Consider the following 16,325-nt stretch of genomic DNA (forward strand, 5'->3'; position numbering starts at 1 on the left):
GCAAGTATCTTAAAAGTACCTAGTCAAACTTTTAACATTTAAAGAGAATTTGATTGTAATCGAATATGCATCTTAAAACAGGCGTGATGTGTTCAGTCTTTTAGGTCCTGCTGTAAGAATATGGGTGGCTGCATTCTCCAAAAAATATAATTAACCCTGCATTATGATCATCGAGCTATTGACAAATAAAAGCATTTATAAGTCATTCCAAGGACTTCTTGTTAAGCAAAAGCTTGCAGTCTGACAATATTTTAGGACATGGAAGAAAGATGTCAATATACTTGGTCAATGGTCAATTTATATTTTATATTAGGAGACCTATTCAAGGAAATTCTCTTTCTTTTTCTCTATCATCTGCTTATATGACCTCCTCAATGAGCACTTTGAACCACCTGGCAGAATGTGTTTTATTTGGATTTAATATCAAGAAATTATGTGACACTTAAAACCAGATGTCCTGGGCCAGATTCTTAGCTGGCAGAAATCACCATAGCGCAGTTTCTGCCAGCTGAAGATCTGGCTCTGTTTAATCAGTTAATCAGTGCAATCGTTTTGATGGAAATGTGAGGTGGATTTGGGTTTTGCAAGTATGAGGCATTTAGCTTGGGTGCCTGGCTACATGATTTAATGGTGACATGTAAATGAAGGATAAAGGTATTTGTAGTGTCTTGAAGTAATCACATGATTCAGGATATATACTGGTTTCCCAAATGTGTCAGGGAAGAATCTTTTTTCCTCCACGTACATCATTGCATAATTGGTAAAATGCATTTTAGAAGATTTTCATCTCTTTGAAGCATTGGGTATTGTCCCTAAATTCTTAATCATGTGGCTGTGTAACCAAGACACAATCTGGGTTTCTTGCAGGAGCAGCAATGGCTTCATCAGAAGAGCTATAGAGGAAATCTTTACTGCTGGTCAGGTTCTGCTTTTTCTCAGCTAGAAGCTGCTTTTCCAAGATCACTGTCTTTCTGCATCAAACCACCAAGAGCTCCAAATCCTGACTTAAGAGTGACCTACATAGCAAAACACCAAACACAAATGGTTTGTGCCCTGTCCTACATATACATGAGGTATAAAGATGGACTCACAAATTATTTAAACGCTCACCTGCTTATCCTTACTGGAGGAACTTGGCAAGATCTTTGGAGGTCTTGATAGTGTAGCCCGAGCTGTAGCTTTACTTCCTTTCGATTATGGTAAGTAGGGCGAGTAGGGGATGTTGATTCGTAGGTTATGTAGACTTTGATGGTGTCTTGGCTATGCTGGTAGATACACAGGAAATGCAGGGTATCCAGTCACATGATTAGGGCTTTGTCAGTTGGCTAATACCCAGATTTCACAAAGCACTTGAGGATGTGCTTAACTTTAAGTATGTTTCCTTCTCAATGACTTCATGTGCAATCCAGGTTTCCTCTGGTCACACTTTCCCAGTCTCTAGATGATGCCTGAGTCAAATCCAGGAGTAGAGTCTCCGATGGAGCTTCCCTCACATAAATTGCCTCTCTTTACCAAAGGGCCTCTGGAAGGATGTGGTAGGGATAAGCTGGGGTATGAGGCCACCCTGAGGCATCCATCATAGAGTAGCCACCAGACTACAGATCTTGGACAAAGGCTTCTGAAGGGGAACCGATGTACAGGATCCTCAGGCCTACACCCGCATGTCCGGTTCTAATTGACCCCTGCCTAACCAATGCTGCAACCACTTTGTCACATTTAGGGGAGCTGGCTCCAGTTTGTTTAAGTTACTGATGATTTATTTAATTTGTTGATTATATATGGCTTAGCCGAATTTTAATAAAGTGCCACATCATTCAAGAAACAGTCTGGCAACTACATTCTGTCACAGTTCTGCACTGGTCAGAGATATCATTTATTTCCTAGAGTTTCCAGGTGGTGGCACCAGGCACTAATTGAACTCAGGGACACCAAGGCCATAGTTCTAGTCCCTGTAATGTTTGGTTTCAGAGTAGCAGCCGTGTTACCCTGTAATGTCATACCTTGGATTTGAGGGTGGTTAGTTACACATGACTCCCTGGGGCTTAAGTACTGTGTTGAGTAGGGATGATCTTAAGCATGCACTGAAAGTTAAGTGTGTGCTTAAATGCTTTGGTGAATTAGGGTCTAAATCCACAACCCTTGGTTGATAGGCACCACAGTGCAAATCTTAACAGAATAAAGCACATATACAAAGATAAACAGACAGTTGAAGGATCAGCATCCCCTCTGCCATACTCCTGGTTATAGCCTAATGCAACATCTCTATTCAAGTCTTCCAAAGATTTTGCCAAAGTCCTCTTGCAAAGAAGGAAATGAGATCCTGGTACTTCTAATGTAAAAAAAATAAGCCAAAAAGCTGTATTATTCATTATGTGTTTAAAATATTGAGAGTCCTTATACATAAAAAGATACAGTGATGCAGACAAAATATTTGTGGTTGGCAGTTCACTTTTAAGGGTGCGTTTACATTGCAATCAGAGGTGTCACTGCAGTACATGTAGACCTACCCAACCTAGCTTTAATCTAGGTAGCTCCAATAATAATAGTAGTAGTGAAGCTACAGCTACACTGCTATTGTTAGGTTTCAGAGTAGCAGCCGTGTTAGTCTGTATTCGCAAAAAGAAAAGGAGTACTTGTGGCACCTTAGAGACTAACCAATTTATTTGAGCATAAGCTTCCGTGAGCTACAGCTCACTTCATCGGATGCATACTGTGGAAAATGTAGAAGATCTTTTTATATACACACAAAGCATAGATAAGCTATTACCAGCAGGAGAGTGGGGTGGGAGGAGGTATTTTTTCATGCTTTGTGTGTATATAAAAAGATCTTCTACACTTTCCACAGTATGCCTCCGATGAAGTGAGCTGTAGCTCATGAAAGCTTATGCTCAAATAAATTGGTTAGTCTCTAAGGTGCCACAAGTCCTCCTTTTCTTACTGCTATTGTTGTTCAAACTAACTGGATGAATGTGGTTACAAGTGCCACAGTCACACCTATGATTGCAGGGTAGACATCATCCTGAGCGTATGTCTATCTAGCACCTAGACACCCACGGCTGGCCCATGCCAGCTGATTCAGGCTCGCGGGGCTCAGGTTCCGGGGCTGTTTCACTGCTGTATAGACTTTAGGGCTTGGACTGGAGGCCGAGCTCTGGGGTCCTCCCACCTCACAAGGTCCTAGAGCCCGAGCTCCAGCCCAAGCCTGAAAATCTACACAGCAGTGAAACAGCCCGACAGCGCAAACTCCATGAATCTGAGTCGGCTGGCACGGGCCAGCCACAGGCTTTTCTTTGCTGTGTAGACATACCCTAAGAATGCAATATTGATCCCGACACACCCTATTTTACCTGGGTTTTACAAAGGTATCAAAAAAGAGAGAGATCTTACATTCCAAATCATATGTCCTGCATTAACTCGGCATAATATGGTGAGTGAAGGATAGAATAGTAAGCTCAGGGCTTACCTGTATCCCCATGCTTTTCGTCAGACCTTGAATATTGTCTGAATGTAGCATTTTATGGAACAATTTCTTTTTGCATATGTGTGCGAGAGAGAGAAATCATGGAAAAGGGTGTTAAAAGGAAGAACGTAAACTGCAGTGGCTATTACAGGTCCTTAGTGCGTAATGTGTAAATTGATCCTTATAATAATATTTAAAATTATTATTTACCAATTACTTACATGATGATGGTGTTTATAATATAAAGTGATGCATTCAGCTGTTGTTGTACATAAACCCTTATGGATTAAAATAATTTATCTAAGATTAACAATGGAGGTTCAGGCCTCTGCCTGCTGATTAATAACCATCTGAGAGGAGCTGATGGCCCAAGGTGCAGCCAAGGACCATTAACCTCGGATTGTCATTAATCGCAGGAAGAATGTCCTGTACCAAGGTCATTATTGCTGTTATAAGATGCAAATGAAAAATAACATAGGTGTATGGATTTTTTTTTTTTTTTTGGTTATAGCTGATGCACATTCAATCGATGTGCATGGGGCATGACTAGAGAATTAATGACCTGTCCTGCATACGAACCAATCAGCTGGAGATTAAATCATCTTTCAACATTCCATTTAGTTTACACTCTAAATTAAATGAATGCTTGAGGCACTTTAAATAAAGTGCTTCTGTAATATCCAAACAAAACAGACAAGTGTTAATATTGTGTCAAGTAAATTTGACTTTCAGTGTTGAATTTGAGAAGTTTCTCAGTATTTCTTATGGAAAATATCAAATTTAAAAGTTATTTTATTTCTTTGCAGACTCTTGTGTCTCAATTTAGATGTTGCCCTGTTTGCTTAGCATCATAAGGTACATGTAACCAGGAAGGATAAGATAGACACAACTAGCCAGCAAAATATAAACCAGCATAAGAGGGAAAACTAAATTTAAGAAATAATGGATATGTTTTTTTAAAAGACAGGATATACGCAAACAAACAGAAAAATGTTTCAAAAGCAGCTTCAAATATTAAAGAGGAGGTAAGAGATTCCACATCATTCTTACAAGATTATCCCACGGGAACGATATGCAATATATATGGGTGTGTATATATGTTAAAGTCTGGAGTGCATCTACTGACTGGTATTTTATAAAGGTGTTGTTAGCCACTCCCTAGTTAAAGCTGCATTCATTATTTAGTCAAAATAGGGGTTAAATTCCTTTCTTAGGCATGAAAAGAAATGTTGATTAAAACCAAAATTCACCATTTATTCTCGACAATAAAAGTTTAATTTTGTGGAAACTACAAATTTGTAGTTTAGGAGTCCAAAGGATCTTAAAATTCCTCCTCTTTGAAATTCAGGACAGGAGTCTAACATATGAAATGTACTATTTCATGTTCAACTTACTGTAATACTGAGATGGACTACTTATTCTTTTACAGTGTTCACACAACCTTATAATGCTCCAGAATGTTTGCAGACAATGTGGAATAGACACTTTTCATAGGTGTGTGTCTGTCTTGTCTGCTTATCTGCTTCTACCTGAATCAGAGGCTGGCAGCTGGAGAGACTGCCTCATTTCCAGAAGTGGGGCCCCTGAGTCCCTGATTTTCCTGTGTGTTTCTCTAGATTATGAACTAGATGCTAGAAGTTACAACAAGCAGAATCAGGTGACCATCCAGCACCTCAGTATGTACCCACTGAAGGTGTGTAAATGAGAGCTGAGGACTGTCCAACACTACAGGGTCCGTGGGTATAGACCAAATAATTCTCCACGCAGACAGACTAGCTTCTCAACCTTCTATTGTCCTGAGGGTCATCCGGGCACTGCTTTTCTCCATCAGCTGCTCCCACACAACTGCTAGAGAGGTTCCTTATATTTGGGAAACAATATCTGCAGGAGCCTTGAATGCTGAGCTAGCCTCTTTCCCAGTCCCAGCGGGGTGCTGTTGTGTCACCCCAGCCTGACAATCTCATCCTGCAAAGGGGTCCTGCAGTTTCAAAGCTGGTGCTGCTGCCACAAATCTCAAACTACCTCTCTGCACCCACCCACCCACCCCCCACCTTTTCTTTAGTTGACAAGAATAAATGAATATTTCTGACGGTTTTTGGATTCTTTAAGATCTATGCCAGGCTGGGTCCACATCTGGACCACCCCTGGGATCTCTATGACATGCAGCACCTCTAACTTTGTCTTTAGTTCTCCCTCACAGAAACCAACATGACTATGTAAAAAATGTGACTATGTAAAAAATGTGCTAGCAACTGACTTCCATGGACCTATCTCTGCCCTTGAGCTGCAGAATGGGACCCAGTTTCTTAGCCAGGCACCCCTATTATATTTTTACCCTTTGGCCCCATCAATTCTGACCCACATTTGTTGACCAGGTCCAAATACTCACCAGGGTCAAGCAGCCTATCTAGCCTACACTGCTACAGTTTCAATAGCCTGTGGTGAACCAATTGCCTCTTCCCTACTGCAAAATCGCTCTGTTGATTGGCACTCTATAAATATGACACACAGACCAGGAAGCTCTGTACTTGAAGCTACAAGCAGCAATGAGTAGTACCCTCCCCAGATCCTTGATGTTGGCCATGTAGTAGGTGCATAAAACTAAAGAAATACTCTGATTATGCATCCAGAGGAGATGTAGCGCAATCAGTACTTACACTGTTGGGATAAACTTCATTGCACCAGCTACATAAAATCACGATGGAAGGCAGTGTTTTCCCAGAAGACTTGTCTACATAATTTATTTTCTTTGATTGTATTTATTTTTACAATCCAGTAACTTTAAGTAGTGGGGTCACTCTCCTGCACTGCTCTCATAGAATCATAGAATATCAGGGTTGGAAGGGACCTCAGGAGGTCATCTAGTCCAACACCCTGCTCAAAGCAGGACCAATCCCCAGCTTTTTGGCCCAGATCCCTAAATGGCCCCCTTAAGGATTCGACTCACAACCCTGGGTTTAGCAGGCCAATGCACAAACCACTGAGTTATCCCTCCCTGAGGGATGTGAATGGTGTTCTGGTTAGGTTACAGATAAAATTTTCAAAAGCATATGAGTGACTTAGGAGCTGATGTCCCATTTTCAAAAGTGACTGAGGCACTTAGGAGCTTAGGTCTATGAAAGTCAATGGGAGTAGGCTCCCACATAACTTAGGCACTTTGGAAATGTTTACCATATGATGTTACTCTACGTACAAGACAAAGTCATTGTAGAATTTAGAACAGCCTAGTACTGCCTTCTGAAGGATAAATGAGATAAGATTTAAGAATGGTCTGACTGGCGTAAAAAGGAAAAACATTGTCCTTTCACCTCTGATATTCCCTCCCAGCTTGATTCCAACTTATAGTTCTACATGAAATACTGTAGGTTAAGTGGTTTCAAATCCATCTCTTGTCAGCAGTAAAGGCCACACCACAAATCAACCACATGCACTCAGCTTCTCTTACACATCTGCTCCCAGTCGTTTGAACACCAGTCTAAGTTTACAATCCCCATTTTTGGAGGCAGGGAGAGTGGGATTGTTTCTTAGGGCTCAGAATTAGTAGGTTAGTTACTGAACAAACTATTGCAACTGTAATGTGACCCATGTACAATATTTTTAGATCTCTATAGGTCTCCCCAGGAAGCTTTTTGTTTGAGGTCACCTTCTTATAGTTTTATATGTTGTGTTTCCTGGTTTGGTGGATGAATGGTGGACTGGGCGCTGGTGGTAGATTAAGCTTTTATAATTTACTATGATGGTGGGTCCAAATAGAATTTGTGTCAAAGTTATCAGTGCCAGCTTTATAGAGCGTAACTGAGACAGAAGCTCACAATCCATCTCTTATTGTTCACATATGTTATAGAACTAAATCCAGGTCCATTCCTCTGGTGTGATTTCAAGAGGTCTGATCCTTTGCATCACAGCTATACAGTAAAGCTCTGGAGTCCATACATATCAATATAAGACTACCTGAAATTTTTAGTCAAATACATTCCAGTTTTCAAATGTCTGCTTAAGTTTCAGTATTCCATATTGGAAGGTTCAGACCAATACACATGGTAGGCACTGAAATACCTATTTTAAATAAATCCCAAATGAATGGCAGGTATGCAAGTGCGTGGGCACCTCAGTGCATTTCAGATCAGTCTACATAATTAAAAAAAAATCTGAACGACCAAAGGCAGAGGTGGGCCCCTGAGTTGGAAAACTGACTCACAAGACCAAATTCTGCCCTAATATGCATGCATGCAGCTCACATTGCACATGAAATGGAGGGCAGAATCTGGTCCATCATGTCTGACGGGGTATGTGTGTGTCTCTGTGTGTGTGTGTGTGTGTGTGTATGTGTGTCTGTGTGTGTGTTAGTCCTGTTACTTGACTTATAACTAAGACCTGGTTCCATTAAAAAGTCTTAGATTATGCCCCAGTTGTCTTTTATTATTACTGTGATGATCTGCTAAACAGGGGACTACAACTCCCATCAGGCCCCTCCTCACCACATTCTCCTTTCCTCTGGCCAGGTAATGGGAAGGTCCTAAGTACCAGGAAGTAGCTAGGCTCTACTTGTGAGGCAGCAGCTGCATGGCAAGCTAGGAGCTGCAGATAAGCTGGAAGCAAAGAGGAATCACACCCCCACCCCACCCCTGAAACCGTATGTAAAGCAGCGTGTGGAACAGGCTGTGGCTACTGGACGTTACAGACGGGTGCAGGTCACTGGACGTTACAGACGGGTGCAGGTCTGCACGGAGCTTATGGGGGAACACCAGCAGTTGCGCAGGGAGCTAGTGCAGAGGGGCCCCAAAGAGAGACACTAACTGAACCTGGCATGGAAATCTGCAAGTGCCTATTTACTTAAATAGAGACTGGACTAGAGAAGGCACCACAGGCATGAGCCCTTAAAAAGCCGTGACGCTCAGTTAGACTGTTCCAGGGGCCCAAATGGAACTGCTTTGCTCACGTGAACTGTAATTGTTTAAGCCTCTGTGCCCAGGGTATCTGCCACCTTTCCTTCCCCTGCCACCCTAATAATATATCCTTTCACTTAGCCATGTGTCTGAGTGGTTATTGGGACCCACCAGGGCCTGTACCTACAAGCCCTAGGCATGCTACTGGCACCTTAGGGCTTTGGTGTACTCCAGTCCAGAGCAACCCCAACAGTTACATTATTATTATTATTATTATTATTAAAATACATTACCTGCAAACATTCTGGAGCATTATAAGGTTGTGTGAACACAAAAAATGCATTGAGATGAGGCACCAGTTATCACATGTATCTCAGATATACAAACCAACATAGGGACAAATTCCCTGCTGGTGTAAATTGTCAGCACTCCGATGGAGTCAATGGAGCTGAGCCAATTTACACTAGCAGAGAATTTAGCTCATAGTATTTCAACATATGTTTATATTACAAGCATTATTAACTAAGCATCACACCTCCCTTTAAGGCAGATAATGGATATACTGAGATTGCGTCCCCCGCTGCTGAAACTCAGCCATATCTGGCGCTGAACACAGCAGCTGTTCAATAGTGCACAGCAAAATTCCTCAAGAGCTGGTAGGGAAAAAAATCAATTTTTTAAAATTTCAACAAAAATTCTTAATAAAAACATGTTGCTGGTTTTTTCAGCAAGCTTATAGATGGTTGAAATGTTTTGAAAATTCAAAAAATTTCATTACAATTTTTCAGCATTTGTTGACCAAAGGCTGCTAAAGGCTAATGTTCGGGTTCTGAATTACATACTTCCATGCCCAAGGTGAATTTTACCCATTCTAAAACAAGCGTTTGATATTGTTTTGTGAATTTGAGAAGATCAAAGACTTTTTACACTACAAGTATACAGAGTATTGCCTGTAACAGTGTGGGGGGGGGCGGTAATTTTAATTGTCTGTTTACTGGGTTTTTTTCTATATCAAGTACAGAATATAAAAATAATACTTTGACTTCTATAGTGCATGTGCCTAACAACACCTGTATGAGATGTGTAAATATTTATTATCCCTGTGTGAGACAATGTAGACCCTGCCAGAGGTTGATAGAACATGGGTGAATCCTCTCCATCTGGCTAGAAGAAAGACCATTGCTGCCTACCCTGAATACAAGGATTTACAGGGGAGTTGCACTGGCACAGCTGTGGGAAATTAATTTCCCCATCGTACCATGAGAGGACTGTACTGGTAAGAGTCATGGTTGAGGCTGGCAGTGAGAATCAGGGTCTCTAAGAAAGGGGCTAGGATGAGCCATGTGAGCCTTGAAACAAGCCACTCTTTAGACTTTCATTTTGAGCTTTGCCTAAGGGAAGAAACCCTGTTGTGTCTCATCCATAAAGAGGCAGGATGTTCTCTACCGTCAGAGACATGCAGAATCCGTTCCTGGTCTGTTTAGCTTGTCACAATCCTTGTTTGGAAAACTGAGTCACAGAGAGGCTAAGTGACTTATCCTTACACTGCCAGTCAGGGATGGACATGGGGATTCCGACTCTCCATTACCCTGTCCTCATGGAGTCCTTTACACTGGTGCAAAGTGGGTGTAAGATGCTACCATTCTGATGTGCACTTAGCTCTCCTTTTTTGCTTGTGTAAATAACCACCTGAGGTGCAAGGCAATGGAGAATCAGGCCAACAATCTCCTGGCTCGCACTCGTTTCTGTAAGCACTAGAAGAAGCTTTCTTCAATGACCCACAGAACTCTTGTATATAAATTACTTAAAATTGTGTATGTAGCTATCTACAGGCATAATCCAAAGCCTACTGAAGTCAGGAGGCATCCTTCCATTGATTTCAATGACCTTTGGATCAGGCCCTAACTGTATGGTATGAAGATGCAAACTCTCTGTTAACACTAAAGCAACCTAATATATAACATTTGTGTGAGCTCTCTGAGTGTAATCTTTGTTTGTTACAATAGTCCATGCTCAGTTTGTCCTGGTAGGTGGGGAGAGCACAAGGCATTCAACTCTCCTAAATGTTTCTTTCACATTAAGGCACCATTTTTTAACTCAGCACTGTTCTTGTTTTACAGGATTTTCCTCTTCTAAATAGCTGCACTTTTTCATGAACAGAAAGATATCTCCTTTTTTTAAACAAGTTAAAAAAGTCTGATTCATTCAGCAAAACTCATCTTTCCCCTGTCGCTCCCTCCAGCCACATGCCCCACCCCCACTAATTAAATATCTCAGCTTCCAGAGCCTTAGGACCTCAATGGTTCAATAACAGCCTGAGTCAATGTGTTACAAAGCTGCTTTTTAATTCATTCTTCATGCAAATGATATACAATTAGACCTGGTTAATCTGCATTCCTTTTGCAAACTCTATTGTTAATAGGATTTAAAAAAAAAAAAGACCTTCAGATTAGCAAATCAGTGGTACATACATGCTATCAGATCGGTTACTGCTTAAACCTTTTGGACGGCCAGACATATGGCTGAAGCAAGCAGGGATTATAACAAGGCTTTGAGAAGTGTACATTTTGATTCTTGGGACAACTGACTTTAGAAGCTTTTCACCCTGTTTTCCTACTGGCATTGCTTGCACCTCCTTAGATAAAGAAGGGGGAGAGGGAATTTCAGCTTGGGCCTCTTCGGCAGTGTAGGGGAAGGATGAAGACTTTAGGCTTTTGTGAGAGTGGTGGTGGGAGAGGGGGTTACACATGGGCATTCTTTCTGAGCTGAACTGGATTTTTAAACAAGTGAATGGACTGAAAATGGCAGATTGGAATGGGCAAAAATAAAGAACACTAATGAGATACATGGAAAAACAAATTCCCTGCTCAGGAATGCAGGACTTAATGGCGTACTACTATCTTCTATATCACGAAGCAAACTAGAGTACATTGAAACAGATGTTTAAGCTTTGTTTCTCAGTAATGTGCTATGATAAGTCTTTTAGGGAAAAATGCTCTTCCTGATTCTTAAGAGTGAATGGAATAGAAGGGCTCTGAGGCGTCCAGCTTCTTGGAGTGGTGGGAGAGAGGACCACATGGCATCCTTTTGAAGATTCCTCATGCTAGATTACTAAGAAAAGGTTGATGGGATTCTCCCTCCAGTTGGTACCACGAGAGGCTGTGGCAACTCCTTGGGAGATTCTTACCACTGGGTGGCGACAGTGTTAGAGTAATGAGACCATGGAAAGATCTATCAGAGGAAGGAGTATCATCCATGTACCCACATTCACTGTTGTCCTTCCTCTTTAATTTTCCAGTGCCCATTGTTTGTGAGAGGTGCCAGATTGACAAAGCTGGGGTTTGAAATCCTTTATCCACAGGACAGCAGCAAGGCAAGGTACTTCGACCTTTCCCTCTGTTCATTCAATGTGAGTCCATGCTCCCTGGCCACTTAGCTTTTAGCCCTTTTGTCAACAAGGGTGCCAGTTGTGGTGATGGCTTTTGTCCACTAGGAACTGGAATGAGATCACCAACTCTGTTCATTTGGGCCACCAGATGATATTGACTTTCAATCACTGCCAACCATGGCTAAATTTGCACCAGTGGCCAGGAGGCAAAACAGGTTCTGTATCCCAGTGTGAATGGCGCTGAGCAGTCCAGTCCCATTTTGCCACACCCGTCCAAATAAATACCCATGATTTAAGCACTAGCATATAACAGCCTTCTGCAGTTGAAAAGTGTTCTCTTAAAACAGGCATGGACCTTCCAGTGCTACATGACGGCTGCTGAGATGCCTTGACAGCTCCTCTCGCTTTGCCATTCCCCTGGTGTGATGCATAGCGATGAGAAGCACGCTCACAGGGAAGAGTTTGCATAAAATGTGATAACATGGAAATATGCCGGCATTCCTGAAAAGCATTCAGGCTGCATCAGCCAACAGAAATGGCTGCAGGCTTAGAAAGAGCACGCAGTGCTTCTCAGGTCTCATGGATTTGGCAGTCGTGTCTCGATCACACAGGAAGAACTCTGCTGTCTTGTGAATTGCTCGGTTTTCCCTTTTCCCCCCTTCCTTCTTTTAGCTCTCCGGTTAGAAGGTATAAAAGGGGTAGGTCTGACAGGGTGTTTCTGTTGATATGATCCCTTAATTATATGGAAAGATGTTAAGTTTAAAAATACAGCCATCTTAAGAACATAAGAACAGCCATACTGCTCAGACCAATAGTCCCAGCTAGTCCAGTATCCTGTCTTCCAACAGTGGACAGTGCCGGATGGTTCAGAAGGAATGAACAGAACAGGGCAATTATTGAGTGATCCATCCCCTGTGGTCCAGTCCCAGTATCTGGTAGTCAGAGGCTTAGGGTCACCCAGAGTGTGGAATTACATCCCTGATTTACTGCTTTAAGTACAGGGGTGAGTTTCCATCCCACCAAGCGTACCCTGGTTGCTGCTTAGTGCTGCACGGCACTGCCAGCCACTGAAATGACACACCAGCCTGGGGCAGAGCCAGAGACCAGCCTATCACCTCGGACATCACAGCAGTATTATTAGCAGCGGTAACAGAATTAACAGCAGCACCTACATGGCCCAACCAAGATCAGGACTCATTATGCTTGGTACTGTATAAATGTCCCTGCCCTGGAGAATTTACAGCCTAAATAGGAAACACAGACAAAGGATGGGGAAAGGAACAGAGGCACCTAGAGAGCAAGTGATTTACCCAAGCTTACAATAGGATAGCGACAGAACTAGGAATAGAGCCCATGTTTCCTGACTCCCCATGTTGTACCCTAACCACTAGACAATGCTACCGCTCAGTGGGCCCCATGGCTTCCCCACCTCCATCTCAGGCAGCACCTTTCCCTGCCCATTCACTCCCCATACTGTTCATTTTTGCATGAAATACAGCATGCTGGATTTATTTTTTAAAATGTAATTTCTTAAGCCATGTGTACCCTTGAAGCCCAATCCTGCTGCCTTTGGAGTCAGTGGGAAAACTGCCCTTCATAGACAGAGTACCAAAGTCTGAAGAACATAAAAATGGCCAGACTGGGTCAGCCCAATGGTCCATCTAGCCCATATCCTGTCCCACCTATTTCCCCCACATGAAACAATGATATTTAAAGCACATGGCAGGAGCCAGCACATTTTACATACATATCTATTAATATACTCAGCATAAATCTTGAGTCATCAAGGCCAGCACAGGAGACTTGATAGGAGCCCCAGGTCCACATCTAACTTCCTTATAAAATTACATTGTTCTAACATAGATAGATAGATAGATAGATAGATAGAGCACACAAACATTAACATATTTTAAAAATTATTAGAAACTGATAGTTTGACTAGCTGCATTTGATCAGCCTTGTGCTCATGTTGCAGTTATAACATGAAAGTGTCAGGTCCTCAGTTGGTGTCTGTGCTGATATATACCCGATGAGACTCTGGCCCCAAAGCTGTATTTTAAGACTCCCCAGACTCATCTGATGCTCAGGCTGCCATTTTGATACCTCAGGTACAAGTGTATTACATCATATGATGTATTAAAATAATGAACATTTTACACTTTGATAACGTGTAAAACGTATCACGCACACAGTCAGCTAGACACCTGGGTGCTTCGATCCTGCACTAATAGTGCCTGAGGCATGCCACTGATAGATAAATAGGGGCTGTTTCTTCCTGTGAGTCTGCACAGGTCATAGCCCAGTGCAGCCCTAAGCTCAGGTGGGACCTCTAGATGCTATTGTAATATGAAGAATGAATAGTAAAAGAACTCTACTTTAAATATATGTGGGTCTGGAATCTCATCCTGTATCTCAGCTCCTACAGGTGTATCCTTAGACTGTGGGCTGCATTGGCTGCAACTTGTACAGGAGTCAAAAGTGTAAGTTATGGCAGAATTCAGCCCAGCCAGATATACCATATGTAGTTCCAATAACTAGTAATTGCAAGGTCAAAAAATTTCTGCCCTAAATTACAAACCTTATGTATAAATCCAGAGTAATTCCACTAAAAAAAAGTGGAACTACTTTTGATTGTAACTGGAAGCAGAATCTGACTTATTCGTTCTAGTTACAATCACAAAGTTGATTCTCTAGATGTCCTAACCTTGTAACAAGACAGTGAAGCCTGAGGGTGCATGAGCAGAGATCTGAACTGTTTGAAATGTATTAATGCAAAGGTCAAGTAGGGTTATCTGAGGAGCTCAGAGGAATCAAGGATGTGTGAGGGCTTACATTACCTGGGGTGTGAATATTCCAGTATTCATAAAACCTGATTAACTTCTCGTCCACACCAGTTTTACATGAGTATAACTCCATTGCCTTTACTAGAGCTACTCCTGATCTATTGGTGTGAGAGGAGAATCAGGCCAATAAGGGTTATTTAAAAAACCCTTCAGATATAGAGAAAGGAGAATCCCATTATAGGTCTCTCCACCTCTCACTGCTTCTCGGGCCACATTTATGGCACTTAATGTCATTTTGGCTCGGAAATGCCAATCCACGATTTTCATTATGTTACATGCATTTTCAGTGCCATGGTTGTTAGGGAATGATGGGAAAGCTGTGTCCTCTCTCACTTCCTCTATAATATCAGATGGGCAGTGCAGTTCATGAAGTTGAGATAATTGGTAACAAAAATACAAAAGCTTTATGTATAATGATGGTGAAAGAGTAGTAATAATAGATAGCCTGGATTAGTGGTGGCAGAACCTCAAAAGGTTTGGAGGTTCAGTTCAGATTACTTAGCATTTCACGAGCTTGACTAAGTATCTCAGGTCTGCAAGCTTTGCTTGGGTATCTCATGTGAACAGGTTTTCTTCTGAGATGTTCATTATTTCTACAATAATTAATTCAAGCTCCTTTTCTTCACTTGCAACACTCTGCACAACTCTGTCCGAGTTCACATCTGGTTTTATTTCTGCATATTTATCCCTCCTCCTGAACATCTCTCCTGGAAGTCAATTGGATTAGTTATGGGAGTAACTTATTAGTATGTTTATGGCACTTCCACTCTTGCCACATGCACATGCTTAGGTCTTTAATAATAATAATAATAATAATTAATTAATAATTAATTAACAATATTTAATACATTTTTTACCTATTTTAGTTCCAGGTAGAAATGTTGCAAAACAGTCCTTGTTAAGAAATCTCAACCGTCCCAGCCAGAACCCCCAAGTGCAGAAACAGACAAAAATAGCAAATAATTCTTTGGAAAAAGTACGACAAACTTTGTAGACCCTCAGAAAAGGTTGGGTTGGGTTTGAATTTGGGGTGAAGTTTCAGATTGATGTTTGGCTTTATCTATATCAATTCACCAGTCCCTATTGAGGAAGGCTTTCCAGAGTCCAGAATGCCTGTTTTTATGAAGGTGGCACTTAGAAATGACTTTCCAGTATAATTCCAGATCAAGTTAGAAAATACCCATTTGGAGTCCAAATCTCCCTGCTGCAGATGCTGTGCTCCTCTTGCACCTCTGGTCTCTCTTTTGTCCTTATCTTTATTTACCACTGATCCTGCAATCCTTGACTCCAAACTCCAAAACTCTCATTGACCTTTATAAGATTTTTGCCTGAGCAAGGACATCAGGATCTGGCCCATACTGTGATAAAACAGAGCTGCTCAGTTCGCAACATAAAGAATGGGAGTGCTGGAAATGGATCATTAGTGGAAACCAATCTTGCAGCCAGACGCGACCTGAAATCATTCTTGCATGGGAATGTCTCCCAGAGCCCATCTCCTGCAATGTGTGCGCCATGCATGTCATCAGCTCTGTCACTTTTCTGCAGGGAATTACTAATGGGCTGGGATCTCTTCTTCTCCCCTCACTGCCCTTTCAAGCTGGTCACAGCCATCCTCATAAATCTGCCAGGATGCTGACAGCCAGACTGCAGGCTCACAGGGGCTCAGGGGACTTTGAGTGATATTCCTTCTGTTTCAGCTCTTCGCGAGACAGCCATTGATTTAGGAGGAAGAGTTTCCTTTTACTTGC

The 16,325-nt window shown here is 41.9% G+C and overlaps 1 protein-coding gene across 6 annotated transcripts in view; it reads left to right on the forward strand.

Annotated features, from left to right (window-relative positions):
- LOC311517326 (uncharacterized protein) overlaps window positions 1–16,325 on the forward strand; it is a 149,648-nt gene that overhangs the window by 34,854 nt on the left and 98,469 nt on the right. For 2 of the 6 annotated variants that reach the window (XR_014710663.1, XR_014710665.1), the window contains exon 2: window positions 11,645–11,724. The exons of 3 other annotated variants lie outside the window; for them this stretch is intronic. The gene's annotated coding sequence lies outside the window, so the exon portion shown is untranslated. Of the gene's footprint in view, window positions 1–873; window positions 1,045–11,644; window positions 11,725–16,325 lie in introns of those variants that run through there. One more of the 6 variants, XR_014710667.1, reaches the window with a different exon arrangement.

This window comes from Lepidochelys olivacea (genome assembly GCF_965140295.1).
Source record: "Lepidochelys olivacea isolate rLepOli2 genome assembly, chromosome: 3".
NCBI classification, from domain to species: Eukaryota; Metazoa; Chordata; order Testudines; family Cheloniidae; genus Lepidochelys; species Lepidochelys olivacea.